The 27,815-nt window shown below is 45.6% G+C and overlaps 57 non-coding genes across 57 annotated transcripts; all 57 read right to left on the reverse strand.

The window, feature by feature from the left end:
• Positions 1 to 1,050: 1,050 nt before the first annotated feature.
• On the reverse strand, positions 1,051 to 1,169 carry LOC142947197 (5S ribosomal RNA). The gene has a single exon (XR_012953289.1). It is a non-coding gene; the product is annotated as a 5S ribosomal RNA (ribosomal RNA).
• Positions 1,170 to 1,560: 391 nt separating this feature from the next.
• LOC142947208 (5S ribosomal RNA) lies at positions 1,561 to 1,679 on the reverse strand. Its single transcript, XR_012953299.1, has one exon. It is a non-coding gene; the product is annotated as a 5S ribosomal RNA (ribosomal RNA).
• Positions 1,680 to 2,070: 391 nt separating this feature from the next.
• LOC142947216 (5S ribosomal RNA) lies at positions 2,071 to 2,189 on the reverse strand. Its single transcript, XR_012953307.1, has one exon. It is a non-coding gene; the product is annotated as a 5S ribosomal RNA (ribosomal RNA).
• A 386-nt stretch (positions 2,190 to 2,575) lies between these two features.
• Positions 2,576 to 2,694, reverse strand: LOC142947217 (5S ribosomal RNA). The gene has a single exon (XR_012953308.1). It is a non-coding gene; the product is annotated as a 5S ribosomal RNA (ribosomal RNA).
• A 390-nt stretch (positions 2,695 to 3,084) lies between these two features.
• LOC142947218 (5S ribosomal RNA) lies at positions 3,085 to 3,203 on the reverse strand. Its single transcript, XR_012953309.1, has one exon. It is a non-coding gene; the product is annotated as a 5S ribosomal RNA (ribosomal RNA).
• A 391-nt stretch (positions 3,204 to 3,594) lies between these two features.
• LOC142947219 (5S ribosomal RNA) lies at positions 3,595 to 3,713 on the reverse strand. Its single transcript, XR_012953310.1, has one exon. It is a non-coding gene; the product is annotated as a 5S ribosomal RNA (ribosomal RNA).
• A 211-nt stretch (positions 3,714 to 3,924) lies between these two features.
• LOC142947220 (5S ribosomal RNA) lies at positions 3,925 to 4,043 on the reverse strand. The gene has a single exon (XR_012953311.1). It is a non-coding gene; the product is annotated as a 5S ribosomal RNA (ribosomal RNA).
• A 390-nt stretch (positions 4,044 to 4,433) lies between these two features.
• Positions 4,434 to 4,552, reverse strand: LOC142947221 (5S ribosomal RNA). The gene has a single exon (XR_012953312.1). It is a non-coding gene; the product is annotated as a 5S ribosomal RNA (ribosomal RNA).
• Positions 4,553 to 4,943: 391 nt separating this feature from the next.
• Positions 4,944 to 5,062, reverse strand: LOC142947222 (5S ribosomal RNA). Its single transcript, XR_012953313.1, has one exon. It is a non-coding gene; the product is annotated as a 5S ribosomal RNA (ribosomal RNA).
• A 211-nt stretch (positions 5,063 to 5,273) lies between these two features.
• LOC142947224 (5S ribosomal RNA) lies at positions 5,274 to 5,392 on the reverse strand. The gene has a single exon (XR_012953315.1). It is a non-coding gene; the product is annotated as a 5S ribosomal RNA (ribosomal RNA).
• A 391-nt stretch (positions 5,393 to 5,783) lies between these two features.
• On the reverse strand, positions 5,784 to 5,902 carry LOC142947225 (5S ribosomal RNA). Its single transcript, XR_012953316.1, has one exon. It is a non-coding gene; the product is annotated as a 5S ribosomal RNA (ribosomal RNA).
• A 390-nt stretch (positions 5,903 to 6,292) lies between these two features.
• LOC142947226 (5S ribosomal RNA) lies at positions 6,293 to 6,411 on the reverse strand. The gene has a single exon (XR_012953317.1). It is a non-coding gene; the product is annotated as a 5S ribosomal RNA (ribosomal RNA).
• Positions 6,412 to 6,802: 391 nt separating this feature from the next.
• Positions 6,803 to 6,921, reverse strand: LOC142947227 (5S ribosomal RNA). The gene has a single exon (XR_012953318.1). It is a non-coding gene; the product is annotated as a 5S ribosomal RNA (ribosomal RNA).
• Positions 6,922 to 7,132: 211 nt separating this feature from the next.
• LOC142947228 (5S ribosomal RNA) lies at positions 7,133 to 7,251 on the reverse strand. Its single transcript, XR_012953319.1, has one exon. It is a non-coding gene; the product is annotated as a 5S ribosomal RNA (ribosomal RNA).
• A 390-nt stretch (positions 7,252 to 7,641) lies between these two features.
• On the reverse strand, positions 7,642 to 7,760 carry LOC142947229 (5S ribosomal RNA). The gene has a single exon (XR_012953320.1). It is a non-coding gene; the product is annotated as a 5S ribosomal RNA (ribosomal RNA).
• A 391-nt stretch (positions 7,761 to 8,151) lies between these two features.
• LOC142947230 (5S ribosomal RNA) lies at positions 8,152 to 8,270 on the reverse strand. Its single transcript, XR_012953321.1, has one exon. It is a non-coding gene; the product is annotated as a 5S ribosomal RNA (ribosomal RNA).
• A 211-nt stretch (positions 8,271 to 8,481) lies between these two features.
• On the reverse strand, positions 8,482 to 8,600 carry LOC142947231 (5S ribosomal RNA). Its single transcript, XR_012953322.1, has one exon. It is a non-coding gene; the product is annotated as a 5S ribosomal RNA (ribosomal RNA).
• Positions 8,601 to 8,991: 391 nt separating this feature from the next.
• On the reverse strand, positions 8,992 to 9,110 carry LOC142947232 (5S ribosomal RNA). The gene has a single exon (XR_012953323.1). It is a non-coding gene; the product is annotated as a 5S ribosomal RNA (ribosomal RNA).
• A 390-nt stretch (positions 9,111 to 9,500) lies between these two features.
• LOC142947234 (5S ribosomal RNA) lies at positions 9,501 to 9,619 on the reverse strand. The gene has a single exon (XR_012953324.1). It is a non-coding gene; the product is annotated as a 5S ribosomal RNA (ribosomal RNA).
• Positions 9,620 to 10,010: 391 nt separating this feature from the next.
• On the reverse strand, positions 10,011 to 10,129 carry LOC142947236 (5S ribosomal RNA). Its single transcript, XR_012953326.1, has one exon. It is a non-coding gene; the product is annotated as a 5S ribosomal RNA (ribosomal RNA).
• A 391-nt stretch (positions 10,130 to 10,520) lies between these two features.
• LOC142947237 (5S ribosomal RNA) lies at positions 10,521 to 10,639 on the reverse strand. Its single transcript, XR_012953327.1, has one exon. It is a non-coding gene; the product is annotated as a 5S ribosomal RNA (ribosomal RNA).
• Positions 10,640 to 10,850: 211 nt separating this feature from the next.
• LOC142947238 (5S ribosomal RNA) lies at positions 10,851 to 10,969 on the reverse strand. Its single transcript, XR_012953328.1, has one exon. It is a non-coding gene; the product is annotated as a 5S ribosomal RNA (ribosomal RNA).
• Positions 10,970 to 11,360: 391 nt separating this feature from the next.
• On the reverse strand, positions 11,361 to 11,479 carry LOC142947239 (5S ribosomal RNA). Its single transcript, XR_012953329.1, has one exon. It is a non-coding gene; the product is annotated as a 5S ribosomal RNA (ribosomal RNA).
• A 391-nt stretch (positions 11,480 to 11,870) lies between these two features.
• LOC142947240 (5S ribosomal RNA) lies at positions 11,871 to 11,989 on the reverse strand. Its single transcript, XR_012953330.1, has one exon. It is a non-coding gene; the product is annotated as a 5S ribosomal RNA (ribosomal RNA).
• A 391-nt stretch (positions 11,990 to 12,380) lies between these two features.
• Positions 12,381 to 12,499, reverse strand: LOC142947241 (5S ribosomal RNA). Its single transcript, XR_012953331.1, has one exon. It is a non-coding gene; the product is annotated as a 5S ribosomal RNA (ribosomal RNA).
• Positions 12,500 to 12,890: 391 nt separating this feature from the next.
• Positions 12,891 to 13,009, reverse strand: LOC142947242 (5S ribosomal RNA). Its single transcript, XR_012953332.1, has one exon. It is a non-coding gene; the product is annotated as a 5S ribosomal RNA (ribosomal RNA).
• A 390-nt stretch (positions 13,010 to 13,399) lies between these two features.
• Positions 13,400 to 13,518, reverse strand: LOC142947243 (5S ribosomal RNA). Its single transcript, XR_012953333.1, has one exon. It is a non-coding gene; the product is annotated as a 5S ribosomal RNA (ribosomal RNA).
• A 391-nt stretch (positions 13,519 to 13,909) lies between these two features.
• Positions 13,910 to 14,028, reverse strand: LOC142947244 (5S ribosomal RNA). The gene has a single exon (XR_012953334.1). It is a non-coding gene; the product is annotated as a 5S ribosomal RNA (ribosomal RNA).
• A 365-nt stretch (positions 14,029 to 14,393) lies between these two features.
• Positions 14,394 to 14,512, reverse strand: LOC142947245 (5S ribosomal RNA). Its single transcript, XR_012953335.1, has one exon. It is a non-coding gene; the product is annotated as a 5S ribosomal RNA (ribosomal RNA).
• A 391-nt stretch (positions 14,513 to 14,903) lies between these two features.
• LOC142947247 (5S ribosomal RNA) lies at positions 14,904 to 15,022 on the reverse strand. Its single transcript, XR_012953337.1, has one exon. It is a non-coding gene; the product is annotated as a 5S ribosomal RNA (ribosomal RNA).
• A 390-nt stretch (positions 15,023 to 15,412) lies between these two features.
• Positions 15,413 to 15,531, reverse strand: LOC142947248 (5S ribosomal RNA). The gene has a single exon (XR_012953338.1). It is a non-coding gene; the product is annotated as a 5S ribosomal RNA (ribosomal RNA).
• Positions 15,532 to 15,922: 391 nt separating this feature from the next.
• LOC142947250 (5S ribosomal RNA) lies at positions 15,923 to 16,041 on the reverse strand. The gene has a single exon (XR_012953339.1). It is a non-coding gene; the product is annotated as a 5S ribosomal RNA (ribosomal RNA).
• Positions 16,042 to 16,431: 390 nt separating this feature from the next.
• Positions 16,432 to 16,550, reverse strand: LOC142947251 (5S ribosomal RNA). The gene has a single exon (XR_012953340.1). It is a non-coding gene; the product is annotated as a 5S ribosomal RNA (ribosomal RNA).
• A 390-nt stretch (positions 16,551 to 16,940) lies between these two features.
• On the reverse strand, positions 16,941 to 17,059 carry LOC142947252 (5S ribosomal RNA). The gene has a single exon (XR_012953341.1). It is a non-coding gene; the product is annotated as a 5S ribosomal RNA (ribosomal RNA).
• Positions 17,060 to 17,450: 391 nt separating this feature from the next.
• Positions 17,451 to 17,569, reverse strand: LOC142947062 (5S ribosomal RNA). Its single transcript, XR_012953161.1, has one exon. It is a non-coding gene; the product is annotated as a 5S ribosomal RNA (ribosomal RNA).
• A 390-nt stretch (positions 17,570 to 17,959) lies between these two features.
• Positions 17,960 to 18,078, reverse strand: LOC142947063 (5S ribosomal RNA). Its single transcript, XR_012953162.1, has one exon. It is a non-coding gene; the product is annotated as a 5S ribosomal RNA (ribosomal RNA).
• A 391-nt stretch (positions 18,079 to 18,469) lies between these two features.
• Positions 18,470 to 18,588, reverse strand: LOC142947064 (5S ribosomal RNA). Its single transcript, XR_012953163.1, has one exon. It is a non-coding gene; the product is annotated as a 5S ribosomal RNA (ribosomal RNA).
• A 391-nt stretch (positions 18,589 to 18,979) lies between these two features.
• Positions 18,980 to 19,098, reverse strand: LOC142947065 (5S ribosomal RNA). The gene has a single exon (XR_012953164.1). It is a non-coding gene; the product is annotated as a 5S ribosomal RNA (ribosomal RNA).
• Positions 19,099 to 19,488: 390 nt separating this feature from the next.
• LOC142947066 (5S ribosomal RNA) lies at positions 19,489 to 19,607 on the reverse strand. Its single transcript, XR_012953165.1, has one exon. It is a non-coding gene; the product is annotated as a 5S ribosomal RNA (ribosomal RNA).
• A 391-nt stretch (positions 19,608 to 19,998) lies between these two features.
• LOC142947068 (5S ribosomal RNA) lies at positions 19,999 to 20,117 on the reverse strand. The gene has a single exon (XR_012953167.1). It is a non-coding gene; the product is annotated as a 5S ribosomal RNA (ribosomal RNA).
• Positions 20,118 to 20,508: 391 nt separating this feature from the next.
• On the reverse strand, positions 20,509 to 20,627 carry LOC142947193 (5S ribosomal RNA). Its single transcript, XR_012953286.1, has one exon. It is a non-coding gene; the product is annotated as a 5S ribosomal RNA (ribosomal RNA).
• A 212-nt stretch (positions 20,628 to 20,839) lies between these two features.
• LOC142947069 (5S ribosomal RNA) lies at positions 20,840 to 20,958 on the reverse strand. Its single transcript, XR_012953168.1, has one exon. It is a non-coding gene; the product is annotated as a 5S ribosomal RNA (ribosomal RNA).
• Positions 20,959 to 21,349: 391 nt separating this feature from the next.
• On the reverse strand, positions 21,350 to 21,468 carry LOC142947070 (5S ribosomal RNA). Its single transcript, XR_012953169.1, has one exon. It is a non-coding gene; the product is annotated as a 5S ribosomal RNA (ribosomal RNA).
• Positions 21,469 to 21,859: 391 nt separating this feature from the next.
• On the reverse strand, positions 21,860 to 21,978 carry LOC142947071 (5S ribosomal RNA). Its single transcript, XR_012953170.1, has one exon. It is a non-coding gene; the product is annotated as a 5S ribosomal RNA (ribosomal RNA).
• Positions 21,979 to 22,190: 212 nt separating this feature from the next.
• Positions 22,191 to 22,309, reverse strand: LOC142947072 (5S ribosomal RNA). The gene has a single exon (XR_012953171.1). It is a non-coding gene; the product is annotated as a 5S ribosomal RNA (ribosomal RNA).
• A 391-nt stretch (positions 22,310 to 22,700) lies between these two features.
• On the reverse strand, positions 22,701 to 22,819 carry LOC142947073 (5S ribosomal RNA). Its single transcript, XR_012953172.1, has one exon. It is a non-coding gene; the product is annotated as a 5S ribosomal RNA (ribosomal RNA).
• Positions 22,820 to 23,198: 379 nt separating this feature from the next.
• LOC142947075 (5S ribosomal RNA) lies at positions 23,199 to 23,317 on the reverse strand. Its single transcript, XR_012953173.1, has one exon. It is a non-coding gene; the product is annotated as a 5S ribosomal RNA (ribosomal RNA).
• A 212-nt stretch (positions 23,318 to 23,529) lies between these two features.
• On the reverse strand, positions 23,530 to 23,648 carry LOC142947076 (5S ribosomal RNA). Its single transcript, XR_012953174.1, has one exon. It is a non-coding gene; the product is annotated as a 5S ribosomal RNA (ribosomal RNA).
• A 212-nt stretch (positions 23,649 to 23,860) lies between these two features.
• Positions 23,861 to 23,979, reverse strand: LOC142947077 (5S ribosomal RNA). The gene has a single exon (XR_012953175.1). It is a non-coding gene; the product is annotated as a 5S ribosomal RNA (ribosomal RNA).
• Positions 23,980 to 24,370: 391 nt separating this feature from the next.
• Positions 24,371 to 24,489, reverse strand: LOC142947078 (5S ribosomal RNA). The gene has a single exon (XR_012953176.1). It is a non-coding gene; the product is annotated as a 5S ribosomal RNA (ribosomal RNA).
• Positions 24,490 to 24,875: 386 nt separating this feature from the next.
• On the reverse strand, positions 24,876 to 24,994 carry LOC142947080 (5S ribosomal RNA). Its single transcript, XR_012953178.1, has one exon. It is a non-coding gene; the product is annotated as a 5S ribosomal RNA (ribosomal RNA).
• Positions 24,995 to 25,380: 386 nt separating this feature from the next.
• LOC142947081 (5S ribosomal RNA) lies at positions 25,381 to 25,499 on the reverse strand. The gene has a single exon (XR_012953179.1). It is a non-coding gene; the product is annotated as a 5S ribosomal RNA (ribosomal RNA).
• A 207-nt stretch (positions 25,500 to 25,706) lies between these two features.
• On the reverse strand, positions 25,707 to 25,825 carry LOC142947082 (5S ribosomal RNA). The gene has a single exon (XR_012953180.1). It is a non-coding gene; the product is annotated as a 5S ribosomal RNA (ribosomal RNA).
• Positions 25,826 to 26,037: 212 nt separating this feature from the next.
• On the reverse strand, positions 26,038 to 26,156 carry LOC142947083 (5S ribosomal RNA). Its single transcript, XR_012953181.1, has one exon. It is a non-coding gene; the product is annotated as a 5S ribosomal RNA (ribosomal RNA).
• A 391-nt stretch (positions 26,157 to 26,547) lies between these two features.
• Positions 26,548 to 26,666, reverse strand: LOC142947084 (5S ribosomal RNA). The gene has a single exon (XR_012953182.1). It is a non-coding gene; the product is annotated as a 5S ribosomal RNA (ribosomal RNA).
• Positions 26,667 to 26,878: 212 nt separating this feature from the next.
• On the reverse strand, positions 26,879 to 26,997 carry LOC142947085 (5S ribosomal RNA). The gene has a single exon (XR_012953183.1). It is a non-coding gene; the product is annotated as a 5S ribosomal RNA (ribosomal RNA).
• A 391-nt stretch (positions 26,998 to 27,388) lies between these two features.
• LOC142947086 (5S ribosomal RNA) lies at positions 27,389 to 27,507 on the reverse strand. Its single transcript, XR_012953184.1, has one exon. It is a non-coding gene; the product is annotated as a 5S ribosomal RNA (ribosomal RNA).
• Between the last annotated feature and the right edge of the window lie 308 nt (positions 27,508 to 27,815).

The following is a 27,815-nucleotide window of genomic DNA, read 5'->3' on the forward strand; positions in this document are numbered from 1 at the left end:
AGAGATCATAAGATGTCATAGTATTCTATGAAAACAGGTCAATTTTATAGTATATGCATGCCATAAACTACATTATAAAAAAGGTATAGTATGTATGCCATTACAATTTGTATAAAAAGAATAATAGAATAGCATGCCATAAAAGACAATTAAAATATATTAATGTAGTAGGCCATAACAAATATGAATGCTATTGTTAAGAACATAAAGTAAAAGCATAGAAAGTCAAATGACATTGAATTATATCATAAAATGTACATGTTCCAACATGTAAACAATCTTCTGTCATAATTGTATGTTACAGTAATTCACTTTAAAAAAAGAAATATAGAGTCATAAAAATGTCGAAATGTCATCGTATTACAGAGGTCTTCAACAGGGGGTCCGTGACCCCTAGGGGGTCTGCGTAGGTACTGCAGGGGGTTATGATTATCATGCAATTGACAGACTATGTTGATATTGGCATTGGTATCAGCTGACGAGGTCTGTTTATAAATGGCAGCGGCACGGCCTCTCTGCTCACTGTACCTTGCACATGTTTAAAATGGAAACATGAATATATGAACCTGTGTATTATTTCAATAGCTTAGTATTGAATGCGCAATAAAGAGGTATGTTTATACATGGCACTAGGCCCAGTTTAATATAAAACACAATTTTATACAATATATATAGCCGGGGGTCCCTGCTCCATCTCTCTATCAGTTTGGGGGTCCTTGGCCTGAAAAACATTGAAGACCCCTGTCTTATAGTATGTCGTAAAAAATGTCAAAAAACAAAATGTAATGAATTGAATTTATTGTGGTATGTCATCAATATCATGGTACAGTTAGTCATCAAAAACGTCATGGTACAGTATGTCAGCGAAATGTCCAAAAAGTCGCAGTGAATGTCATGAAATTAAAATGTAGCAAGTCAGGAAAACAAGCACACGCTCGACAAATCAATTGCCTTGATAACATAGCAGCATAGAGTATGGAATGTTATGTAGCACAGTACATTGTACTGTGCAGCAGCGCCCTTTGCTTCTTGTCAAGAGGAGGGACAAAAAGCTTACAGCACCTGGTATTCCCAGGCGGTCTCCCATCCAAGTACTGACCAGGCCCGACCCTGCTTAGCTTCCGAGATCAGACGAGATCGGGCGTGTTCAGGGTGGTATGGCCGTAAGCGAAGAAACTGCCTACCAAAGGGCCCTTTAAAGACACTCTGCTGTTTTGTCTATCTACAGCACCTGCGCATTGCCCGGTAAACGAACACACGCTCAACAAATCAATTGCCTTGATAACATAGCAGCATAGAGTATAGAATGTTATGTCATCAATATCATGGTACAGTTAGTCATCAAAAACGTCATGGTACAGTATGTCAGCGAAATGTCCAAAAAGTCGCAGTGAATGTCATGAAATTAAAATGTAGCAAGTCAGGAAAACAAGCACACGCTCGACAAATCAATTGCCTTGATAACATAGCAGCATAGAGTATGGAATGTTATGTAGCACAGTACATGAAAATGTACTGTGCAGCAGCGCCCTTTGCTTCTTGTCAAGAGGAGGGACAAAAAGCTTACAGCACCTGGTATTCCCAGGCGGTCTCCCATCCAAGTACTGACCAGGCCCGACCCTGCTTAGCTTCCGAGATCAGACGAGATCGGGCGTGTTCAGGGTGGTATGGCCGTAAGCGAAGAAACTGCCTACCAAAGGGCCCTTTAAAGACACTCTGCTGTTTTGTCTATCTACAGCACCTGCGCATTGCCCGGTAAACGAACACACGCTCAACAAATCAATTGCCTTGATAACATAGCAGCATAGAGTATAGAATGTTATGTCATCAATATCATGGTACAGTTAGTCATCAAAAACGTCATGGTACAGTATGTCAGCGAAATGTCCAAAAAGTCGCAGTGAATGTCATGAAATTAAAATGTAGCAAGTCAGGAAAACAAGCACACGCTCGACAAATCAATTGCCTTGATAACATAGCAGCATAGAGTATGGAATGTTATGTAGCACAGTACATGAAAATGTACTGTGCAGCAGCGCCCTTTGCTTCTTGTCAAGAGGAGGGACAAAAAGCTTACAGCACCTGGTATTCCCAGGCGGTCTCCCATCCAAGTACTGACCAGGCCCGACCCTGCTTAGCTTCCGAGATCAGACGAGATCGGGCGTGTTCAGGGTGGTATGGCCGTAAGCGAAGAAACTGCCTACCAAAGGGCCCTTTAAAGACACTCTGCTGTTTTGTCTATCTACAGCACCTGCGCATTGCCCGGTAAACGAACACACGCTCAACAAATCAATTGCCTTGATAACATAGCAGCATAGAGTATAGAATGTTATGTCATCAATATCATGGTACAGTTAGTCATCAAAAACGTCATGGTACAGTATGTCAGCGAAATGTCCAAAAAGTCGCAGTGAATGTCATGAAATTAAAATGTAGCAAGTCAGGAAAACAAGCACACGCTCGACAAATCAATTGCCTTGATAACATAGCAGCATAGAGTATGGAATGTTATGTAGCACAGTACATTGTACTGTGCAGCAGCGCCCTTTGCTTCTTGTCAAGAGGAGGGACAAAAAGCTTACAGCACCTGGTATTCCCAGGCGGTCTCCCATCCAAGTACTGACCAGGCCCGACCCTGCTTAGCTTCCGAGATCAGACGAGATCGGGCGTGTTCAGGGTGGTATGGCCGTAAGCGAAGAAACTGCCTACCAAAGGGCCCTTTAAAGACACTCTGCTGTTTTGTCTATCTACAGCACCTGCGCATTGCCCGGTAAACGAACACACGCTCAACAAATCAATTGCCTTGATAACATAGCAGCATAGAGTATAGAATGTTATGTCATCAATATCATGGTACAGTTAGTCATCAAAAACGTCATGGTACAGTATGTCAGCGAAATGTCCAAAAAGTCGCAGTGAATGTCATGAAATTAAAATGTAGCAAGTCAGGAAAACAAGCACACGCTCGACAAATCAATTGCCTTGATAACATAGCAGCATAGAGTATGGAATGTTATGTTGCACATTACATTTCATGTACTGTGCAGCAGCGCCCTTTGCTTCTTGTCAAGAGGAGGGACAAAAAGCTTACAGCACCTGGTATTCCCAGGCGGTCTCCCATCCAAGTACTGACCAGGCCCGACCCTGCTTAGCTTCCGAGATCAGACGAGATCGGGCGTGTTCAGGGTGGTATGGCCGTAAGCGAAGAAACTGCCTACCAAAGGGCCCTTTAAAGACACTCTGCTGTTTTGTCTATCTACAGCACCTGCGCATTGCCCGGTAAACGAACACACGCTCAACAAATCAATTGCCTTGATAACATAGCAGCATAGAGTATAGAATGTTATGTCATCAATATCATGGTACAGTTAGTCATCAAAAACGTCATGGTACAGTATGTCAGCGAAATGTCCAAAAAGTCGCAGTGAATGTCATGAAATTAAAATGTAGCAAGTCAGGAAAACAAGCACACGCTCGACAAATCAATTGCCTTGATAACATAGCAGCATAGAGTATGGAATGTTATGTAGCACAGTACATGAAAATGTACTGTGCAGCAGCGCCCTTTGCTTCTTGTCAAGAGGAGGGACAAAAAGCTTACAGCACCTGGTATTCCCAGGCGGTCTCCCATCCAAGTACTGACCAGGCCCGACCCTGCTTAGCTTCCGAGATCAGACGAGATCGGGCGTGTTCAGGGTGGTATGGCCGTAAGCGAAGAAACTGCCTACCAAAGGGCCCTTTAAAGACACTCTGCTGTTTTGTCTATCTACAGCACCTGCGCATTGCCCGGTAAACGAACACACGCTCAACAAATCAATTGCCTTGATAACATAGCAGCATAGAGTATGGAATGTTATGTAGCACAGTACATTTCATGTACTGTGCAGCAGCGCCCTTTGCTTCTTGTCAAGAGGAGGGACAAAAAGCTTACAGCACCTGGTATTCCCAGGCGGTCTCCCATCCAAGTACTGACCAGGCCCGACCCTGCTTAGCTTCCGAGATCAGACGAGATCGGGCGTGTTCAGGGTGGTATGGCCGTAAGCGAAGAAACTGCCTACCAAAGGGCCCTTTAAAGACACTCTGCTGTTTTGTCTATCTACAGCACCTGCGCATTGCCCGGTAAACGAACACACGCTCAACAAATCAATTGCCTTGATAACATAGCAGCATAGAGTATAGAATGTTATGTCATCAATATCATGGTACAGTTAGTCATCAAAAACGTCATGGTACAGTATGTCAGCGAAATGTCCAAAAAGTCGCAGTGAATGTCATGAAATTAAAATGTAGCAAGTCAGGAAAACAAGCACACGCTCGACAAATCAATTGCCTTGATAACATAGCAGCATAGAGTATGGAATGTTATGTTGCACATTACATTTCATGTACTGTGCAGCAGCGCCCTTTGCTTCTTGTCAAGAGGAGGGACAAAAAGCTTACAGCACCTGGTATTCCCAGGCGGTCTCCCATCCAAGTACTGACCAGGCCCGACCCTGCTTAGCTTCCGAGATCAGACGAGATCGGGCGTGTTCAGGGTGGTATGGCCGTAAGCGAAGAAACTGCCTACCAAAGGGCCCTTTAAAGACACTCTGCTGTTTTGTCTATCTACAGCACCTGCGCATTGCCCGGTAAACGAACACACGCTCAACAAATCAATTGCCTTGATAACATAGCAGCATAGAGTATAGAATGTTATGTCATCAATATCATGGTACAGTTAGTCATCAAAAACGTCATGGTACAGTATGTCAGCGAAATGTCCAAAAAGTCGCAGTGAATGTCATGAAATTAAAATGTAGCAAGTCAGGAAAACAAGCACACGCTCGACAAATCAATTGCCTTGATAACATAGCAGCATCGAGTATGGAATGTTATGTAGCACAGTACATGAAAATGTACTGTGCAGCAGCGCCCTTTGCTTCTTGTCAAGAGGAGGGACAAAAAGCTTACAGCACCTGGTATTCCCAGGCGGTCTCCCATCCAAGTACTGACCAGGCCCGACCCTGCTTAGCTTCCGAGATCAGACGAGATCGGGCGTGTTCAGGGTGGTATGGCCGTAAGCGAAGAAACTGCCTACCAAAGGGCCCTTTAAAGACACTCTGCTGTTTTGTCTATCTACAGCACCTGCGCATTGCCCGGTAAACGAACACACGCTCAACAAATCAATTGCCTTGATAACATAGCAGCATAGAGTATGGAATGTTATGTAGCACAGTACATTTCATGTACTGTGCAGCAGCGCCCTTTGCTTCTTGTCAAGAGGAGGGACAAAAAGCTTACAGCACCTGGTATTCCCAGGCGGTCTCCCATCCAAGTACTGACCAGGCCCGACCCTGCTTAGCTTCCGAGATCAGACGAGATCGGGCGTGTTCAGGGTGGTATGGCCGTAAGCGAGGAAAGTGCCTACCAAAGGGCCCTTTAAAGACACTCTGCTGTTTTGTCTATCTACAGCACCTGCGCATTGCCCGGTAAACGAACACACGCTTAACAAATCAATTGCCTTGATAACATAGCAGCATAGAGTATAGAATGTTATGTCATCAATATCATGGTACAGTTAGTCATCAAAAACGTCATGGTACAGTATGTCAGCGAAATGTCCAAAAAGTCGCAGTGAATGTCATGAAATTAAAATGTAGCAAGTCAGGAAAACAAGCACACGCTCGACAAATCAATTGCCTTGATAACATAGCAGCATAGAGTATGGAATGTTATGTAGCACAGTACATGAAAATGTACTGTGCAGCAGCGCCCTTTGCTTCTTGTCAAGAGGAGGGACAAAAAGCTTACAGCACCTGGTATTCCCAGGCGGTCTCCCATCCAAGTACTGACCAGGCCCGACCCTGCTTAGCTTCCGAGATCAGACGAGATCGGGCGTGTTCAGGGTGGTATGGCCGTAAGCGAAGAAACTGCCTACCAAAGGGCCCTTTAAAGACACTCTGCTGTTTTGTCTATCTACAGCACCTGCGCATTGCCCGGTAAACGAACACACGCTCAACAAATCAATTGCCTTGATAACATAGCAGCATAGAGTATAGAATGTTATGTCATCAATATCATGGTACAGTTAGTCATCAAAAACGTCATGGTACAGTATGTCAGCGAAATGTCCAAAAAGTCGCAGTGAATGTCATGAAATTAAAATGTAGCAAGTCAGGAAAACAAGCACACGCTCGACAAATCAATTGCCTTGATAACATAGCAGCATAGAGTATGGAATGTTATGTAGCACAGTACATTTCATGTACTGTGCAGCAGCGCCCTTTGCTTCTTGTCAAGAGGAGGGACAAAAAGCTTACAGCACCTGGTATTCCCAGGCGGTCTCCCATCCAAGTACTGACCAGGCCCGACCCTGCTTAGCTTCCGAGATCAGACGAGATCGGGCGTGTTCAGGGTGGTATGGCCGTAAGCGAGGAAAGTGCCTACCAAAGGGCCCTTTAAAGACACTCTGCTGTTTTGTCTATCTACAGCACCTGCGCATTGCCCGGTAAACGAACACACGCTTAACAAATCAATTGCCTTGATAACATAGCAGCATAGAGTATAGAATGTTATGTCATCAATATCATGGTACAGTTAGTCATCAAAAACGTCATGGTACAGTATGTCAGCGAAATGTCCAAAAAGTCGCAGTGAATGTCATGAAATTAAAATGTAGCAAGTCAGGAAAACAAGCACACGCTCGACAAATCAATTGCCTTGATAACATAGCAGCATAGAGTATGGAATGTTATGTAGCACAGTACATGAAAATGTACTGTGCAGCAGCGCCCTTTGCTTCTTGTCAAGAGGAGGGACAAAAAGCTTACAGCACCTGGTATTCCCAGGCGGTCTCCCATCCAAGTACTGACCAGGCCCGACCCTGCTTAGCTTCCGAGATCAGACGAGATCGGGCGTGTTCAGGGTGGTATGGCCGTAAGCGAAGAAACTGCCTACCAAAGGGCCCTTTAAAGACACTCTGCTGTTTTGTCTATCTACAGCACCTGCGCATTGCCCGGTAAACGAACACACGCTCAACAAATCAATTGCCTTGATAACATAGCAGCATAGAGTATGGAATGTTATGTAGCACAGTACATTTCATGTACTGTGCAGCAGCGCCCTTTGCTTCTTGTCAAGAGGAGGGACAAAAAGCTTACAGCACCTGGTATTCCCAGGCGGTCTCCCATCCAAGTACTGACCAGGCCCGACCCTGCTTAGCTTCCGAGATCAGACGAGATCGGGCGTGTTCAGGGTGGTATGGCCGTAAGCGAAGAAACTGCCTACCAAAGGGCCCTTTAAAGACACTCTGCTGTTTTGTCTATCTACAGCACCTGCGCATTGCCCGGTAAACGAACACACGCTCAACAAATCAATTGCCTTGATAACATAGCAGCATAGAGTATAGAATGTTATGTCATCAATATCATGGTACAGTTAGTCATCAAAAACGTCATGGTACAGTATGTCAGCGAAATGTCCAAAAAGTCGCAGTGAATGTCATGAAATTAAAATGTAGCAAGTCAGGAAAACAAGCACACGCTCGACAAATCAATTGCCTTGATAACATAGCAGCATAGAGTATGGAATGTTATGTTGCACATTACATTTCATGTACTGTGCAGCAGCGCCCTTTGCTTCTTGTCAAGAGGAGGGACAAAAAGCTTACAGCACCTGGTATTCCCAGGCGGTCTCCCATCCAAGTACTGACCAGGCCCGACCCTGCTTAGCTTCCGAGATCAGACGAGATCGGGCGTGTTCAGGGTGGTATGGCCGTAAGCGAAGAAACTGCCTACCAAAGGGCCCTTTAAAGACACTCTGCTGTTTTGTCTATCTACAGCACCTGCGCATTGCCCGGTAAACGAACACACGCTCAACAAATCAATTGCCTTGATAACATAGCAGCATAGAGTATAGAATGTTATGTCATCAATATCATGGTACAGTTAGTCATCAAAAACGTCATGGTACAGTATGTCAGCGAAATGTCCAAAAAGTCGCAGTGAATGTCATGAAATTAAAATGTAGCAAGTCAGGAAAACAAGCACACGCTCGACAAATCAATTGCCTTGATAACATAGCAGCATCGAGTATGGAATGTTATGTAGCACAGTACATGAAAATGTACTGTGCAGCAGCGCCCTTTGCTTCTTGTCAAGAGGAGGGACAAAAAGCTTACAGCACCTGGTATTCCCAGGCGGTCTCCCATCCAAGTACTGACCAGGCCCGACCCTGCTTAGCTTCCGAGATCAGACGAGATCGGGCGTGTTCAGGGTGGTATGGCCGTAAGCGAAGAAACTGCCTACCAAAGGGCCCTTTAAAGACACTCTGCTGTTTTGTCTATCTACAGCACCTGCGCATTGCCCGGTAAACGAACACACGCTCAACAAATCAATTGCCTTGATAACATAGCAGCATAGAGTATGGAATGTTATGTAGCACAGTACATTTCATGTACTGTGCAGCAGCGCCCTTTGCTTCTTGTCAAGAGGAGGGACAAAAAGCTTACAGCACCTGGTATTCCCAGGCGGTCTCCCATCCAAGTACTGACCAGGCCCGACCCTGCTTAGCTTCCGAGATCAGACGAGATCGGGCGTGTTCAGGGTGGTATGGCCGTAAGCGAGGAAAGTGCCTACCAAAGGGCCCTTTAAAGACACTCTGCTGTTTTGTCTATCTACAGCACCTGCGCATTGCCCGGTAAACGAACACACGCTTAACAAATCAATTGCCTTGATAACATAGCAGCATAGAGTATAGAATGTTATGTCATCAATATCATGGTACAGTTAGTCATCAAAAACGTCATGGTACAGTATGTCAGCGAAATGTCCAAAAAGTCGCAGTGAATGTCATGAAATTAAAATGTAGCAAGTCAGGAAAACAAGCACACGCTCGACAAATCAATTGCCTTGATAACATAGCAGCATAGAGTATGGAATGTTATGTAGCACAGTACATGAAAATGTACTGTGCAGCAGCGCCCTTTGCTTCTTGTCAAGAGGAGGGACAAAAAGCTTACAGCACCTGGTATTCCCAGGCGGTCTCCCATCCAAGTACTGACCAGGCCCGACCCTGCTTAGCTTCCGAGATCAGACGAGATCGGGCGTGTTCAGGGTGGTATGGCCGTAAGCGAAGAAACTGCCTACCAAAGGGCCCTTTAAAGACACTCTGCTGTTTTGTCTATCTACAGCACCTGCGCATTGCCCGGTAAACGAACACACGCTCAACAAATCAATTGCCTTGATAACATAGCAGCATAGAGTATAGAATGTTATGTCATCAATATCATGGTACAGTTAGTCATCAAAAACGTCATGGTACAGTATGTCAGCGAAATGTCCAAAAAGTCGCAGTGAATGTCATGAAATTAAAATGTAGCAAGTCAGGAAAACAAGCACACGCTCGACAAATCAATTGCCTTGATAACATAGCAGCATAGAGTATGGAATGTTATGTAGCACAGTACATTTCATGTACTGTGCAGCAGCGCCCTTTGCTTCTTGTCAAGAGGAGGGACAAAAAGCTTACAGCACCTGGTATTCCCAGGCGGTCTCCCATCCAAGTACTGACCAGGCCCGACCCTGCTTAGCTTCCGAGATCAGACGAGATCGGGCGTGTTCAGGGTGGTATGGCCGTAAGCGAGGAAAGTGCCTACCAAAGGGCCCTTTAAAGACACTCTGCTGTTTTGTCTATCTACAGCACCTGCGCATTGCCCGGTAAACGAACACACGCTTAACAAATCAATTGCCTTGATAACATAGCAGCATAGAGTATAGAATGTTATGTCATCAATATCATGGTACAGTTAGTCATCAAAAACGTCATGGTACAGTATGTCAGCGAAATGTCCAAAAAGTCGCAGTGAATGTCATGAAATTAAAATGTAGCAAGTCAGGAAAACAAGCACACGCTCGACAAATCAATTGCCTTGATAACATAGCAGCATAGAGTATGGAATGTTATGTAGCACAGTACATGAAAATGTACTGTGCAGCAGCGCCCTTTGCTTCTTGTCAAGAGGAGGGACAAAAAGCTTACAGCACCTGGTATTCCCAGGCGGTCTCCCATCCAAGTACTGACCAGGCCCGACCCTGCTTAGCTTCCGAGATCAGACGAGATCGGGCGTGTTCAGGGTGGTATGGCCGTAAGCGAAGAAACTGCCTACCAAAGGGCCCTTTAAAGACACTCTGCTGTTTTGTCTATCTACAGCACCTGCGCATTGCCCGGTAAACGAACACACGCTCAACAAATCAATTGCCTTGATAACATAGCAGCATAGAGTATAGAATGTTATGTCATCAATATCATGGTACAGTTAGTCATCAAAAACGTCATGGTACAGTATGTCAGCGAAATGTCCAAAAAGTCGCAGTGAATGTCATGAAATTAAAATGTAGCAAGTCAGGAAAACAAGCACACGCTCGACAAATCAATTGCCTTGATAACATAGCAGCATAGAGTATGGAATGTTATGTAGCACAGTACATGAAAATGTACTGTGCAGCAGCGCCCTTTGCTTCTTGTCAAGAGGAGGGACAAAAAGCTTACAGCACCTGGTATTCCCAGGCGGTCTCCCATCCAAGTACTGACCAGGCCCGACCCTGCTTAGCTTCCGAGATCAGACGAGATCGGGCGTGTTCAGGGTGGTATGGCCGTAAGCGAAGAAACTGCCTACCAAAGGGCCCTTTAAAGACACTCTGCTGTTTTGTCTATCTACAGCACCTGCGCATTGCCCGGTAAACGAACACACGCTCAACAAATCAATTGCCTTGATAACATAGCAGCATAGAGTATGGAATGTTATGTAGCACAGTACATTTCATGTACTGTGCAGCAGCGCCCTTTGCTTCTTGTCAAGAGGAGGGACAAAAAGCTTACAGCACCTGGTATTCCCAGGCGGTCTCCCATCCAAGTACTGACCAGGCCCGACCCTGCTTAGCTTCCGAGATCAGACGAGATCGGGCGTGTTCAGGGTGGTATGGCCGTAAGCGAAGAAACTGCCTACCAAAGGGCCCTTTAAAGACACTCTGCTGTTTTGTCTATCTACAGCACCTGCGCATTGCCCGGTAAACGAACACACGCTCAACAAATCAATTGCCTTGATAACATAGCAGCATAGAGTATAGAATGTTATGTCATCAATATCATGGTACAGTTAGTCATCAAAAACGTCATGGTACAGTATGTCAGCGAAATGTCCAAAAAGTCGCAGTGAATGTCATGAAATTAAAATGTAGCAAGTCAGGAAAACAAGCACACGCTCGACAAATCAATTGCCTTGATAACATAGCAGCATAGAGTATGGAATGTTATGTAGCACAGTACATGAAAATGTACTGTGCAGCAGCGCCCTTTGCTTCTTGTCAAGAGGAGGGACAAAAAGCTTACAGCACCTGGTATTCCCAGGCGGTCTCCCATCCAAGTACTGACCAGGCCCGACCCTGCTTAGCTTCCGAGATCAGACGAGATCGGGCGTGTTCAGGGTGGTATGGCCGTAAGCGAGGAAAGTGCCTACCAAAGGGCCCTTTAAAGACACTCTGCTGTTTTGTCTATCTACAGCACCTGCGCATTGCCCGGTAAACGAACACACGCTTAACAAATCAATTGCCTTGATAACATAGCAGCATAGAGTATAGAATGTTATGTCATCAATATCATGGTACAGTTAGTCATCAAAAACGTCATGGTACAGTATGTCAGCGAAATGTCCAAAAAGTCGCAGTGAATGTCATGAAATTAAAATGTAGCAAGTCAGGAAAACAAGCACACGCTCGACAAATCAATTGCCTTGATAACATAGCAGCATAGAGTATGGAATGTTATGTAGCACAGTACATGAAAATGTACTGTGCAGCAGCGCCCTTTGCTTCTTGTCAAGAGGAGGGACAAAAAGCTTACAGCACCTGGTATTCCCAGGCGGTCTCCCATCCAAGTACTGACCAGGCCCGACCCTGCTTAGCTTCCGAGATCAGACGAGATCGGGCGTGTTCAGGGTGGTATGGCCGTAAGCGAAGAAACTGCCTACCAAAGGGCCCTTTAAAGACACTCTGCTGTTTTGTCTATCTACAGCACCTGCGCATTGCCCGGTAAACGAACACACGCTCAACAAATCAATTGCCTTGATAACATAGCAGCATAGAGTATAGAATGTTATGTCATCAATATCATGGTACAGTTAGTCATCAAAAACGTCATGGTACAGTATGTCAGCGAAATGTCCAAAAAGTCGCAGTGAATGTCATGAAATTAAAATGTAGCAAGTCAGGAAAACAAGCACACGCTCGACAAATCAATTGCCTTGATAACATAGCAGCATAGAGTATGGAATGTTATGTAGCACAGTACATGAAAATGTACTGTGCAGCAGCGCCCTTTGCTTCTTGTCAAGAGGAGGGACAAAAAGCTTACAGCACCTGGTATTCCCAGGCGGTCTCCCATCCAAGTACTGACCAGGCCCGACCCTGCTTAGCTTCCGAGATCAGACGAGATCGGGCGTGTTCAGGGTGGTATGGCCGTAAGCGAAGAAACTGCCTACCAAAGGGCCCTTTAAAGACACTCTGCTGTTTTGTCTATCTACAGCACCTGCGCATTGCCCGGTAAACGAACACACGCTCAACAAATCAATTGCCTTGATAACATAGCAGCATAGAGTATAGAATGTTATGTCATCAATATCATGGTACAGTTAGTCATCAAAAACGTCATGGTACAGTATGTCAGCGAAATGTCCAAAAAGTCGCAGTGAATGTCATGAAATTAAAATGTAGCAAGTCAGGAAAACAAGCACACGCTCGACAAATCAATTGCCTTGATAACATAGCAGCATAGAGTATGGAATGTTATGTAGCACAGTACATGAAAATGTACTGTGCAGCAGCGCCCTTTGCTTCTTGTCAAGAGGAGGGACAAAAAGCTTACAGCACCTGGTATTCCCAGGCGGTCTCCCATCCAAGTACTGACCAGGCCCGACCCTGCTTAGCTTCCGAGATCAGACGAGATCGGGCGTGTTCAGGGTGGTATGGCCGTAAGCGAAGAAACTGCCTACCAAAGGGCCCTTTAAAGACACTCTGCTGTTTTGTCTATCTACAGCACCTGCGCATTGCCCGGTAAACGAACACACGCTCAACAAATCAATTGCCTTGATAACATAGCAGCATAGAGTATAGAATGTTATGTCATCAATATCATGGTACAGTTAGTCATCAAAAACGTCATGGTACAGTATGTCAGCGAAATGTCCAAAAAGTCGCAGTGAATGTCATGAAATTAAAATGTAGCAAGTCAGGAAAACAAGCACACGCTCGACAAATCAATTGCCTTGATAACATAGCAGCATAGAGTATGGAATGTTATGTAGCACAGTACATTTCATGTACTGTGCAGCAGCGCCCTTTGCTTCTTGTCAAGAGGAGGGACAAAAAGCTTACAGCACCTGGTATTCCCAGGCGGTCTCCCATCCAAGTACTGACCAGGCCCGACCCTGCTTAGCTTCCGAGATCAGACGAGATCGGGCGTGTTCAGGGTGGTATGGCCGTAAGCGAGGAAAGTGCCTACCAAAGGGCCCTTTAAAGACACTCTGCTGTTTTGTCTATCTACAGCACCTGCGCATTGCCCGGTAAACGAACACACGCTTAACAAATCAATTGCCTTGATAACATAGCAGCATAGAGTATAGAATGTTATGTCATCAATATCATGGTACAGTTAGTCATCAAAAACGTCATGGTACAGTATGTCAGCGAAATGTCCAAAAAGTCGCAGTGAATGTCATGAAATTAAAATGTAGCAAGTCAGGAAAACAAGCACACGCTCGACAAATCAATTGCCTTGATAACATAGCAGCATAGAGTATGGAATGTTATGTAGCACAGTACATGAAAATGTACTGTGCAGCAGCGCCCTTTGCTTCTTGTCAAGAGGAGGGACAAAAAGCTTACAGCACCTGGTATTCCCAGGCGGTCTCCCATCCAAGTACTGACCAGGCCCGACCCTGCTTAGCTTCCGAGATCAGACGAGATCGGGCGTGTTCAGGGTGGTATGGCCGTAAGCGAAGAAACTGCCTACCAAAGGGCCCTTTAAAGACACTCTGCTGTTTTGTCTATCTACAGCACCTGCGCATTGCCCGGTAAACGAACACACGCTCAACAAATCAATTGCCTTGATAACATAGCAGCATAGAGTATAGAATGTTATGTCATCAATATCATGGTACAGTTAGTCATCAAAAACGTCATGGTACAGTATGTCAGCGAAATGTCCAAAAAGTCGCAGTGAATGTCATGAAATTAAAATGTAGCAAGTCAGGAAAACAAGCACACGCTCGACAAATCAATTGCCTTGATAACATAGCAGCATAGAGTATGGAATGTTATCGCAGCAGCGCCCTTTGCTTCTTGTCAAGAGGAGGGACAAAAAGCTTACAGCACCTGGTATTCCCAGGCGGTCTCCCATCCAAGTACTGACCAGGCCCGACCCTGCTTAGCTTCCGAGATCAGACGAGATCGGGCGTGTTCAGGGTGGTATGGCCGTAAGCGAGGAAAGTGCCTACCAAAGGGCCCTTTAAAGACACTCTGCTGTTTTGTCTATCTACAGCACCTGCGCATTGCCCGGTAAACGAACACACGCTTAACAAATCAATTGCCTTGATAACATAGCAGCATAGAGTATAGAATGTTATGTCATCAATATCATGGTACAGTTAGTCATCAAAAACGTCATGGTACAGTATGTCAGCGAAATGTCCAAAAAGTCGCAGTGAATGTCATGAAATTAAAATGTAGCAAGTCAGGAAAACAAGCACACGCTCGACAAATCAATTGCCTTGATAACATAGCAGCATAGAGTATGGAATGTTATGTAGCACAGTACATGAAAATGTACTGTGCAGCAGCGCCCTTTGCTTCTTGTCAAGAGGAGGGACAAAAAGCTTACAGCACCTGGTATTCCCAGGCGGTCTCCCATCCAAGTACTGACCAGGCCCGACCCTGCTTAGCTTCCGAGATCAGACGAGATCGGGCGTGTTCAGGGTGGTATGGCCGTAAGCGAAGAAACTGCCTACCAAAGGGCCCTTTAAAGACACTCTGCTGTTTTGTCTATCTACAGCACCTGCGCATTGCCCGGTAAACGAACACACGCTCAACAAATCAATTGCCTTGATAACATAGCAGCATAGAGTATAGAATGTTATGTCATCAATATCATGGTACAGTTAGTCATCAAAAACGTCATGGTACAGTATGTCAGCGAAATGTCCAAAAAGTCGCAGTGAATGTCATGAAATTAAAATGTAGCAAGTCAGGAAAACAAGCACACGCTCGACAAATCAATTGCCTTGATAACATAGCAGCATAGAGTATGGAATGTTATGTAGCACAGTACATTTCATGTACTGTGCAGCAGCGCCCTTTGCTTCTTGTCAAGAGGAGGGACAAAAAGCTTACAGCACCTGGTATTCCCAGGCGGTCTCCCATCCAAGTACTGACCAGGCCCGACCCTGCTTAGCTTCCGAGATCAGACGAGATCGGGCGTGTTCAGGGTGGTATGGCCGTAAGCGAGGAAAGTGCCTACCAAAGGGCCCTTTAAAGACACTCTGCTGTTTTGTCTATCTACAGCACCTGCGCATTGCCCGGTAAACGAACACACGCTTAACAAATCAATTGCCTTGATAACATAGCAGCATAGAGTATAGAATGTTATGTCATCAATATCATGGTACAGTTAGTCATCAAAAACGTCATGGTACAGTATGTCAGCGAAATGTCCAAAAAGTCGCAGTGAATGTCATGAAATTAAAATGTAGCAAGTCAGGAAAACAAGCACACGCTCGACAAATCAATTGCCTTGATAACATAGCAGCATAGAGTATGGAATGTTATGTAGCACAGTACATGAAAATGTACTGTGCAGCAGCGCCCTTTGCTTCTTGTCAAGAGGAGGGACAAAAAGCTTACAGCACCTGGTATTCCCAGGCGGTCTCCCATCCAAGTACTGACCAGGCCCGACCCTGCTTAGCTTCCGAGATCAGACGAGATCGGGCGTGTTCAGGGTGGTATGGCCGTAAGCGAAGAAACTGCCTACCAAAGGGCCCTTTAAAGACACTCTGCTGTTTTGTCTATCTACAGCACCTGCGCATTGCCCGGTAAACGAACACACGCTCAACAAATCAATTGCCTTGATAACATAGCAGCATAGAGTATAGAATGTTATGTCATCAATATCATGGTACAGTTAGTCATCAAAAACGTCATGGTACAGTATGTCAGCGAAATGTCCAAAAAGTCGCAGTGAATGTCATGAAATTAAAATGTAGCAAGTCAGGAAAACAAGCACACGCTCGACAAATCAATTGCCTTGATAACATAGCAGCATAGAGTATGGAATGTTATGTAGCACAGTACATTTCATGTACTGTGCAGCAGCGCCCTTTGCTTCTTGTCAAGAGGAGGGACAAAAAGCTTACAGCACCTGGTATTCCCAGGCGGTCTCCCATCCAAGTACTGACCAGGCCCGACCCTGCTTAGCTTCCGAGATCAGACGAGATCGGGCGTGTTCAGGGTGGTATGGCCGTAAGCGAGGAAAGTGCCTACCAAAGGGCCCTTTAAAGACACTCTGCTGTTTTGTCTATCTACAGCACCTGCGCATTGCCCGGTAAACGAACACACGCTCAACAAATCAATTGCCTTGATAACATAGCAGCATAGAGTATAGAATGTTATGTCATCAATATCATGGTACAGTTAGTCATCAAAAACGTCATGGTACAGTATGTCAGCGAAATGTCCAAAAAGTCGCAGTGAATGTCATGAAATTAAAATGTAGCAAGTCAGGAAAACAAGCACACGCTCGACAAATCAATTGCCTTGATAACATAGCAGCATAGAGTATGGAATGTTATGTAGCACAGTACATTTCATGTACTGTGCAGCAGCGCCCTTTGCTTCTTGTCAAGAGGAGGGACAAAAAGCTTACAGCACCTGGTATTCCCAGGCGGTCTCCCATCCAAGTACTGACCAGGCCCGACCCTGCTTAGCTTCCGAGATCAGACGAGATCGGGCGTGTTCAGGGTGGTATGGCCGTAAGCGAGGAAAGTGCCTACCAAAGGGCCCTTTAAAGACACTCTGCTGTTTTGTCTATCTACAGCACCTGCGCATTGCCCGGTAAACGAACACACGCTTAACAAATCAATTGCCTTGATAACATAGCAGCATAGAGTATAGAATGTTATGTCATCAATATCATGGTACAGTTAGTCATCAAAAACGTCATGGTACAGTATGTCAGCGAAATGTCCAAAAAGTCGCAGTGAATGTCATGAAATTAAAATGTAGCAAGTCAGGAAAACAAGCACACGCTCGACAAATCAATTGCCTTGATAACATAGCAGCATAGAGTATGGAATGTTATGTAGCACAGTACATGAAAATGTACTGTGCAGCAGCGCCCTTTGCTTCTTGTCAAGAGGAGGGACAAAAAGCTTACAGCACCTGGTATTCCCAGGCGGTCTCCCATCCAAGTACTGACCAGGCCCGACCCTGCTTAGCTTCCGAGATCAGACGAGATCGGGCGTGTTCAGGGTGGTATGGCCGTAAGCGAAGAAACTGCCTACCAAAGGGCCCTTTAAAGACACTCTGCTGTTTTGTCTATCTACAGCACCTGCGCATTGCCCGGTAAACGAACACACGCTCAACAAATCAATTGCCTTGATAACATAGCAGCATAGAGTATAGAATGTTATGTCATCAATATCATGGTACAGTTAGTCATCAAAAACGTCATGGTACAGTATGTCAGCGAAATGTCCAAAAAGTCGCAGTGAATGTCATGAAATTAAAATGTAGCAAGTCAGGAAAACAAGCACACGCTCGACAAATCAATTGCCTTGATAACATAGCAGCATAGAGTATGGAATGTTATGTAGCACAGTACATTTCATGTACTGTGCAGCAGCGCCCTTTGCTTCTTGTCAAGAGGAGGGACAAAAAGCTTACAGCACCTGGTATTCCCAGGCGGTCTCCCATCCAAGTACTGACCAGGCCCGACCCTGCTTAGCTTCCGAGATCAGACGAGATCGGGCGTGTTCAGGGTGGTATGGCCGTAAGCGAGGAAAGTGCCTACCAAAGGGCCCTTTAAAGACACTCTGCTGTTTTGTCTATCTACAGCACCTGCGCATTGCCCGGTAAACGAACACACGCTTAACAAATCAATTGCCTTGATAACATAGCAGCATAGAGTATAGAATGTTATGTCATCAATATCATGGTACAGTTAGTCATCAAAAACGTCATGGTACAGTATGTCAGCGAAATGTCCAAAAAGTCGCAGTGAATGTCATGAAATTAAAATGTAGCAAGTCAGGAAAACAAGCACACGCTCGACAAATCAATTGCCTTGATAACATAGCAGCATAGAGTATGGAATGTTATGTAGCACAGTACATGAAAATGTACTGTGCAGCAGCGCCCTTTGCTTCTTGTCAAGAGGAGGGACAAAAAGCTTACAGCACCTGGTATTCCCAGGCGGTCTCCCATCCAAGTACTGACCAGGCCCGACCCTGCTTAGCTTCCGAGATCAGACGAGATCGGGCGTGTTCAGGGTGGTATGGCCGTAAGCGAAGAAACTGCCTACCAAAGGGCCCTTTAAAGACACTCTGCTGTTTTGTCTATCTACAGCACCTGCGCATTGCCCGGTAAACGAACACACGCTTAACAAATCAATTGCCTTGATAACATAGCAGCATAGAGTATAGAATGTTATGTCATCAATATCATGGTACAGTTAGTCATCAAAAACGTCATGGTACAGTATGTCAGCGAAATGTCCAAAAAGTCGCAGTGAATGTCATGAAATTAAAATGTAGCAAGTCAGGAAAACAAGCACACGCTCGACAAATCAATTGCCTTGATAACATAGCAGCATAGAGTATGGAATGTTATGTAGCACAGTACATGAAAATGTACTGTGCAGCAGCGCCCTTTGCTTCTTGTCAAGAGGAGGGACAAAAAGCTTACAGCACCTGGTATTCCCAGGCGGTCTCCCATCCAAGTACTGACCAGGCCCGACCCTGCTTAGCTTCCGAGATCAGACGAGATCGGGCGTGTTCAGGGTGGTATGGCCGTAAGCGAAGAAACTGCCTACCAAAGGGCCCTTTAAAGACACTCTGCTGTTTTGTCTATCTACAGCACCTGCGCATTGCCCGGTAAACGAACACACGCTCAACAAATCAATTGCCTTGATAACATAGCAGCATAGAGTATAGAATGTTATGTCATCAATATCATGGTACAGTTAGTCATCAAAAACGTCATGGTACAGTATGTCAGCGAAATGTCCAAAAAGTCGCAGTGAATGTCATGAAATTAAAATGTAGCAAGTCAGGAAAACAAGCACACGCTCGACAAATCAATTGCCTTGATAACATAGCAGCATAGAGTATGGAATGTTATGTAGCACAGTACATTTCATGTACTGTGCAGCAGCGCCCTTTGCTTCTTGTCAAGAGGAGGGACAAAAAGCTTACAGCACCTGGTATTCCCAGGCGGTCTCCCATCCAAGTACTGACCAGGCCCGACCCTGCTTAGCTTCCGAGATCAGACGAGATCGGGCGTGTTCAGGGTGGTATGGCCGTAAGCGAGGAAAGTGCCTACCAAAGGGCCCTTTAAAGACACTCTGCTGTTTTGTCTATCTACAGCACCTGCGCATTGCCCGGTAAACGAACACACGCTTAACAAATCAATTGCCTTGATAACATAGCAGCATAGAGTATAGAATGTTATGTCATCAATATCATGGTACAGTTAGTCATCAAAAACGTCATGGTACAGTATGTCAGCGAAATGTCCAAAAAGTCGCAGTGAATGTCATGAAATTAAAATGTAGCAAGTCAGGAAAACAAGCACACGCTCGACAAATCAATTGCCTTGATAACATAGCAGCATAGAGTATGGAATGTTATGTAGCACAGTACATGAAAATGTACTGTGCAGCAGCGCCCTTTGCTTCTTGTCAAGAGGAGGGACAAAAAGCTTACAGCACCTGGTATTCCCAGGCGGTCTCCCATCCAAGTACTGACCAGGCCCGACCCTGCTTAGCTTCCGAGATCAGACGAGATCGGGCGTGTTCAGGGTGGTATGGCCGTAAGCGAAGAAACTGCCTACCAAAGGGCCCTTTAAAGACACTCTGCTGTTTTGTCTATCTACAGCACCTGCGCATTGCCCGGTAAACGAACACACGCTCAACAAATCAATTGCCTTGATAACATAGCAGCATAGAGTATAGAATGTTATGTCATCAATATCATGGTACAGTTAGTCATCAAAAACGTCATGGTACAGTATGTCAGCGAAATGTCCAAAAAGTCGCAGTGAATGTCATGAAATTAAAATGTAGCAAGTCAGGAAAACAAGCACACGCTCGACAAATCAATTGCCTTGATAACATAGCAGCATAGAGTATGGAATGTTATGTAGCACAGTACATGAAAATGTACTGTGCAGCAGCGCCCTTTGCTTCTTGTCAAGAGGAGGGACAAAAAGCTTACAGCACCTGGTATTCCCAGGCGGTCTCCCATCCAAGTACTGACCAGGCCCGACCCTGCTTAGCTTCCGAGATCAGACGAGATCGGGCGTGTTCAGGGTGGTATGGCCATAAGCGAAGAAACTGCCTACCAAAGGGCCCTTTAAAGACACTCTGCTGTTTTGTCTATCTATAGCACCTGCGCATTGCCCGGTAAACGAACACACGCTCGACAAATCAATTGCCTTGATAACATAGCAGCATAGAGTATGGAATGTTATGTAGCACAGTACATGAAAATGTACTGTGCAGCAGCGCCCTTTGCTTCTTGTCAAGAGGAGGGACAAAAAGCTTACAGCACCTGGTATTCCCAGGCGGTCTCCCATCCAAGTACTGACCAGGCCCGACCCTGCTTAGCTTCCGAGATCAGACGAGATCGGGCGTGTTCAGGGTGGTATGGCCGTAAGCGAAGAAACTGCCTACCAAAGGGCCCTTTAAAGACACTCTGCTGTTTTGTCTATCTACAGCACCTGCGCATTGCCCGGTAAACGAACACACGCTCAACAAATCAATTGCCTTGATAACATAGCAGCATAGAGTATAGAATGTTATGTCATCAATATCATGGTACAGTTAGTCATCAAAAACGTCATGGTACAGTATGTCAGCGAAATGTCCAAAAAGTCGCAGTGAATGTCATGAAATTAAAATGTAGCAAGTCAGGAAAACAAGCACACGCTCGACAAATCAATTGCCTTGATAACATAGCAGCATAGAGTATGGAATGTTATGTAGCACAGTACATGAAAATGTACTGTGCAGCAGCGCCCTTTGCTTCTTGTCAAGAGGAGGGACAAAAAGCTTACAGCACCTGGTATTCCCAGGCGGTCTCCCATCCAAGTACTGACCAGGCCCGACCCTGCTTAGCTTCCGAGATCAGACGAGATCGGGCGTGTTCAGGGTGGTATGGCCGTAAGCGAAGAAACTGCCTACCAAAGGGCCCTTTAAAGACACTCTGCTGTTTTGTCTATCTACAGCACCTGCGCATTGCCCGGTAAACGAACACACGCTCAACAAATCAATTGCCTTGATAACATAGCAGCATAGAGTATAGAATGTTATGTCATCAATATCATGGTACAGTTAGTCATCAAAAACGTCATGGTACAGTATGTCAGCGAAATGTCCAAAAAGTCGCAGTGAATGTCATGAAATTAAAATGTAGCAAGTCAGGAAAACAAGCACACGCTCGACAAATCAATTGCCTTGATAACATAGCAGCATAGAGTATGGAATGTTATGTAGCACAGTACATGAAAATGTACTGTGCAGCAGCGCCCTTTGCTTCTTGTCAAGAGGAGGGACAAAAAGCTTACAGCACCTGGTATTCCCAGGCGGTCTCCCATCCAAGTACTGACCAGGCCCGACCCTGCTTAGCTTCCGAGATCAGACGAGATCGGGCGTGTTCAGGGTGGTATGGCCGTAAGCGAAGAAACTGCCTACCAAAGGGCCCTTTAAAGACACTCTGCTGTTTTGTCTATCTATAGCACCTGCGCATTGCCCGGTAAACGAACACACGCTCGACAAATCAATTGCCTTGATAACATAGCAGCATAGAGTATGGAATGTTATGTAGCACAGTACATGAAAATGTACTGTGCAGCAGCGCCCTTTGCTTCTTGTCAAGAGGAGGGACAAAAAGCTTACAGCACCTGGTATTCCCAGGCGGTCTCCCATCCAAGTACTGACCAGGCCCGACCCTGCTTAGCTTCCGAGATCAGACGAGATCGGGCGTGTTCAGGGTGGTATGGCCGTAAGCGAAGAAACTGCCTACCAAAGGGCCCTTTAAAGACACTCTGCTGTTTTGTCTATCTACAGCACCTGCGCATTGCCCGGTAAACGAACACACGCTCAACAAATCAATTGCCTTGATAACATAGCAGCATAGAGTATAGAATGTTATGTCATCAATATCATGGTACAGTTAGTCATCAAAAACGTCATGGTACAGTATGTCAGCGAAATGTCCAAAAAGTCGCAGTGAATGTCATGAAATTAAAATGTAGCAAGTCAGGAAAACAAGCACACGCTCGACAAATCAATTGCCTTGATAACATAGCAGCATAGAGTATGGAATGTTATGTAGCACAGTACATGAAAATGTACTGTGCAGCAGCGCCCTTTGCTTCTTGTCAAGAGGAGGGACAAAAAGCTTACAGCACCTGGTATTCCCAGGCGGTCTCCCATCCAAGTACTGACCAGGCCCGACCCTGCTTAGCTTCCGAGATCAGACGAGATCGGGCGTGTTCAGGGTGGTATGGCCGTAAGCGAAGAAACTGCCTACCAAAGGGCCCTTTAAAGACACTCTGCTGTTTTGTCTATCTACAGCACCTGCGCATTGCCCGGTAAACGAACACACGCTCAACAAATCAATTGCCTTGATAACATAGCAGCATAGAGTATAGAATGTTATGTCATCAATATCATGGTACAGTTAGTCATCAAAAACGTCATGGTACAGTATGTCAGCGAAATGTCCAAAAAGTCGCAGTGAATGTCATGAAATTAAAATGTAGCAAGTCAGGAAAACAAGCACACGCTCGAAAAATCAATTGCCTTGATAACATAGCAGCATAGAGTATGGAATGTTATGTAGCACAGTACTGTGCAGCAGCGCCCTTTGCTTCTTGTCAAGAGGAGGGACAAAAAGCTTACAGCACCTGGTATTCCCAGGCGGTCTCCCATCCAAGTACTGACCAGGCCCGACCCTGCTTAGCTTCCGAGATCAGACGAGATCGGGCGTGTTCAGGGTGGTATGGCCGTAAGCGAAGAAACTGCCTACCAAAGGGCCCTTTAAAGACACTCTGCTGTTTTGTCTATCTATAGCACCTGCGCATTGCCCGGTAAACGAACACACGCTCGACAAATCAATTGCCTTGATAACATAGCAGCATAGAGTATGGAATGTTATGTAGCACAGTACATGAAAATGTACTGTGCAGCAGCGCCCTTTGCTTCTTGTCAAGAGGAGGGACAAAAAGCTTACAGCACCTGGTATTCCCAGGCGGTCTCCCATCCAAGTACTGACCAGGCCCGACCCTGCTTAGCTTCCGAGATCAGACGAGATCGGGCGTGTTCAGGGTGGTATGGCCGTAAGCGAAGAAACTGCCTACCAAAGGGCCCTTTAAAGACACTCTGCTGTTTTGTCTATCTATAGCACCTGCGCATTGCCCGGTAAACGAACACACGCTCGACAAATCAATTGCCTTGATAACATAGCAGCATAGAGTATGGAATGTTATGTAGCACAGTACATGAAAATGTACTGTGCAGCAGCGCCCTTTGCTTCTTGTCAAGAGGAGGGACAAAAAGCTTACAGCACCTGGTATTCCCAGGCGGTCTCCCATCCAAGTACTGACCAGGCCCGACCCTGCTTAGCTTCCGAGATCAGACGAGATCGGGCGTGTTCAGGGTGGTATGGCCGTAAGCGAAGAAACTGCCTACCAAAGGGCCCTTTAAAGACACTCTGCTGTTTTGTCTATCTACAGCACCTGCGCATTGCCCGGTAAACGAACACACGCTCAACAAATCAATTGCCTTGATAACATAGCAGCATAGAGTATAGAATGTTATGTCATCAATATCATGGTACAGTTAGTCATCAAAAACGTCATGGTACAGTATGTCAGCGAAATGTCCAAAAAGTCGCAGTGAATGTCATGAAATTAAAATGTAGCAAGTCAGGAAAACAAGCACACGCTCGACAAATCAATTGCCTTGATAACATAGCAGCATAGAGTATGGAATGTTATGTAGCACAGTACATGAAAATGTACTGTGCAGCAGCGCCCTTTGCTTCTTGTCAAGAGGAGGGACAAAAAGCTTACAGCACCTGGTATTCCCAGGCGGTCTCCCATCCAAGTACTGACCAGGCCCGACCCTGCTTAGCTTCCGAGATCAGACGAGATCGGGCGTGTTCAGGGTGGTATGGCCGTAAGCGAAGAAACTGCCTACCAAAGGGCCCTTTAAAGACACTCTGCTGTTTTGTCTATCTACAGCACCTGCGCATTGCCCGGTAAACGAACACACGCTCGACAAATCAATTGCCTTGATAACATAGCAGCATAGAGTATAGAATGTTATGTCATCAATATCATGGTACAGTTAGTCATCAAAAACGTCATGGTACAGTATGTCAGCGAAATGTCCAAAAAGTCGCAGTGAATGTCATGAAATTAAAATGTAGCAAGTCAGGAAAACAAGCACACGCTCGAAAAATCAATTGCCTTGATAACATAGCAGCATAGAGTATGGAATGTTATGTAGCACAGTACATTGTACTGTGCAGCAGCGCCCTTTGCTTCTTGTCAAGAGGAGGGACAAAAAGCTTACAGCACCTGGTATTCCCAGGCGGTCTCCCATCCAAGTACTGACCAGGCCCGACCCTGCTTAGCTTCCGAGATCAGACGAGATCGGGCGTGTTCAGGGTGGTATGGCCGTAAGCGAAGAAACTGCCTACCAAAGGGCCCTTTAAAGACACTCTGCTGTTTTGTCTATCTACAGCACCTGCGCATTGCCCGGTAAACGAACACACGCTCAACAAATCAATTGCCTTGATAACATAGCAGCATAGAGTATAGAATGTTATGTCATCAATATCATGGTACAGTTAGTCATCAAAAACGTCATGGTACAGTATGTCAGCGAAATGTCCAAAAAGTCGCAGTGAATGTCATGAAATTAAAATGTAGCAAGTCAGGAAAACAAGCACACGCTCGAAAAATCAATTGCCTTGATAACATAGCAGCATAGAGTATGGAATGTTATGTAGCACAGTACATTGTACTGTGCAGCAGCGCCCTTTGCTTCTTGTCAAGAGGAGGGACAAAAAGCTTACAGCACCTGGTATTCCCAGGCGGTCTCCCATCCAAGTACTGACCAGGCCCGACCCTGCTTAGCTTCCGAGATCAGACGAGATCGGGCGTGTTCAGGGTGGTATGGCCGTAAGCGAAGAAACTGCCTACCAAAGGGCCCTTTAAAGACACTCTGCTGTTTTGTCTATCTATAGCACCTGCGCATTGCCCGGTAAACGAACACACGCTCGACAAATCAATTGCCTTGATAACATAGCAGCATAGAGTATGGAATGTTATGTAGCACAGTACATTGTACTGTGCAGCAGCGCCCTTTGCTTCTTGTCAAGAGGAGGGACAAAAAGCTTACAGCACCTGGTATTCCCAGGCGGTCTCCCATCCAAGTACTGACCAGGCCCGACCCTGCTTAGCTTCCGAGATCAGACGAGATCGGGCGTGTTCAGGGTGGTATGGCCGTAAGCGAAGAAACTGCCTACCAAAGGGCCCTTTAAAGACACTCTGCTGTTTTGTCTATCTATAGCACCTGCGCATTGCCCGGTAAACGAACACACGCTCGACAAATCAATTGCCTTGATAACATAGCAGCATAGAGTATGGAATGTTATGTAGCACAGTACATGAAAATGTACTGTGCAGCAGCGCCCTTTGCTTCTTGTCAAGAGGAGGGACAAAAAGCTTACAGCACCTGGTATTCCCAGGCGGTCTCCCATCCAAGTACTGACCAGGCCCGACCCTGCTTAGCTTCCGAGATCAGACGAGATCGGGCGTGTTCAGGGTGGTATGGCCGTAAGCGAAGAAACTGCCTACCAAAGGGCCCTTTAAAGACACTCTGCTGTTTTGTCTATCTACAGCACCTGCGCATTGCCCGGTAAACGAACACACGCTCAACAAATCAATTGCCTTGATAACATAGCAGCATAGAGTATAGAATGTTATGTCATCAATATCATGGTACAGTTAGTCATCAAAAACGTCATGGTACAGTATGTCAGCGAAATGTCCAAAAAGTCGCAGTGAATGTCATGAAATTAAAATGTAGCAAGTCAGGAAAACAAGCACACGCTCGACAAATCAATTGCCTTGATAACATAGCAGCATAGAGTATGGAATGTTATGTAGCACAGTACATGAAAATGTACTGTGCAGCAGCGCCCTTTGCTTCTTGTCAAGAGGAGGGACAAAAAGCTTACAGCACCTGGTATTCCCAGGCGGTCTCCCATCCAAGTACTGACCAGGCCCGACCCTGCTTAGCTTCCGAGATCAGACGAGATCGGGCGTGTTCAGGGTGGTATGGCCGTAAGCGAAGAAACTGCCTACCAAAGGGCCCTTTAAAGACACTCTGCTGTTTTGTCTATCTACAGCACCTGCGCATTGCCCGGTAAACGAACACACGCTCGACAAATCAATTGCCTTGATAACATAGCAGCATAGAGTATGGAATGTTATGTAGCACAGTACATGAAAATGTACTGTGCAGCAGCGCCCTTTGCTTCTTGTCAAGAGGAGGGACAAAAAGCTTACAGCACCTGGTATTCCCAGGCGGTCTCCCATCCAAGTACTGACCAGGCCCGACCCTGCTTAGCTTCCGAGATCAGACGAGATCGGGCGTGTTCAGGGTGGTATGGCCGTAAGCGAAGAAACTGCCTACCAAAGGGCCCTTTAAAGACACTCTGCTGTTTTGTCTATCTACAGCACCTGCGCATTGCCCGGTAAACGAACACACGCTCAACAAATCAATTGCCTTGATAACATAGCAGCATAGAGTATAGAATGTTATGTCATCAATATCATGGTACAGTTAGTCATCAAAAACGTCATGGTACAGTATGTCAGCGAAATGTCCAAAAAGTCGCAGTGAATGTCATGAAATTAAAATGTAGCAAGTCAGGAAAACAAGCACACGCTCGACAAATCAATTGCCTTGATAACATAGCAGCATAGAGTATGGAATGTTATGTAGCACAGTACATGAAAATGTACTGTGCAGCAGCGCCCTTTGCTTCTTGTCAAGAGGAGGGACAAAAAGCTTACAGCACCTGGTATTCCCAGGCGGTCTCCCATCCAAGTACTGACCAGGCCCGACCCTGCTTAGCTTCCGAGATCAGACGAGATCGGGCGTGTTCAGGGTGGTATGGCCGTAAGCGAAGAAACTGCCTACCAAAGGGCCCTTTAAAGACACTCTGCTGTTTTGTCTATCTACAGCACCTGCGCATTGCCCGGTAAACGAACACACGCTCAACAAATCAATTGCCTTGATAACATAGCAGCATAGAGTATAGAATGTTATGTCATCAATATCATGGTACAGTTAGTCATCAAAAACGTCATGGTACAGTATGTCAGCGAAATGTCCAAAAAGTCGCAGTGAATGTCATGAAATTAAAATGTAGCAAGTCAGGAAAACAAGCACACGCTCGACAAATCAATTGCCTTGATAACATAGCAGCATAG

Source organism: Anarhichas minor, unplaced genomic scaffold, assembly GCF_050575085.1.
Source record: "Anarhichas minor isolate MPS153535 unplaced genomic scaffold, ASM5057508v1 ptg000010l, whole genome shotgun sequence".
NCBI lineage: Eukaryota > Metazoa > Chordata > Actinopteri > Perciformes > Anarhichadidae > Anarhichas > Anarhichas minor.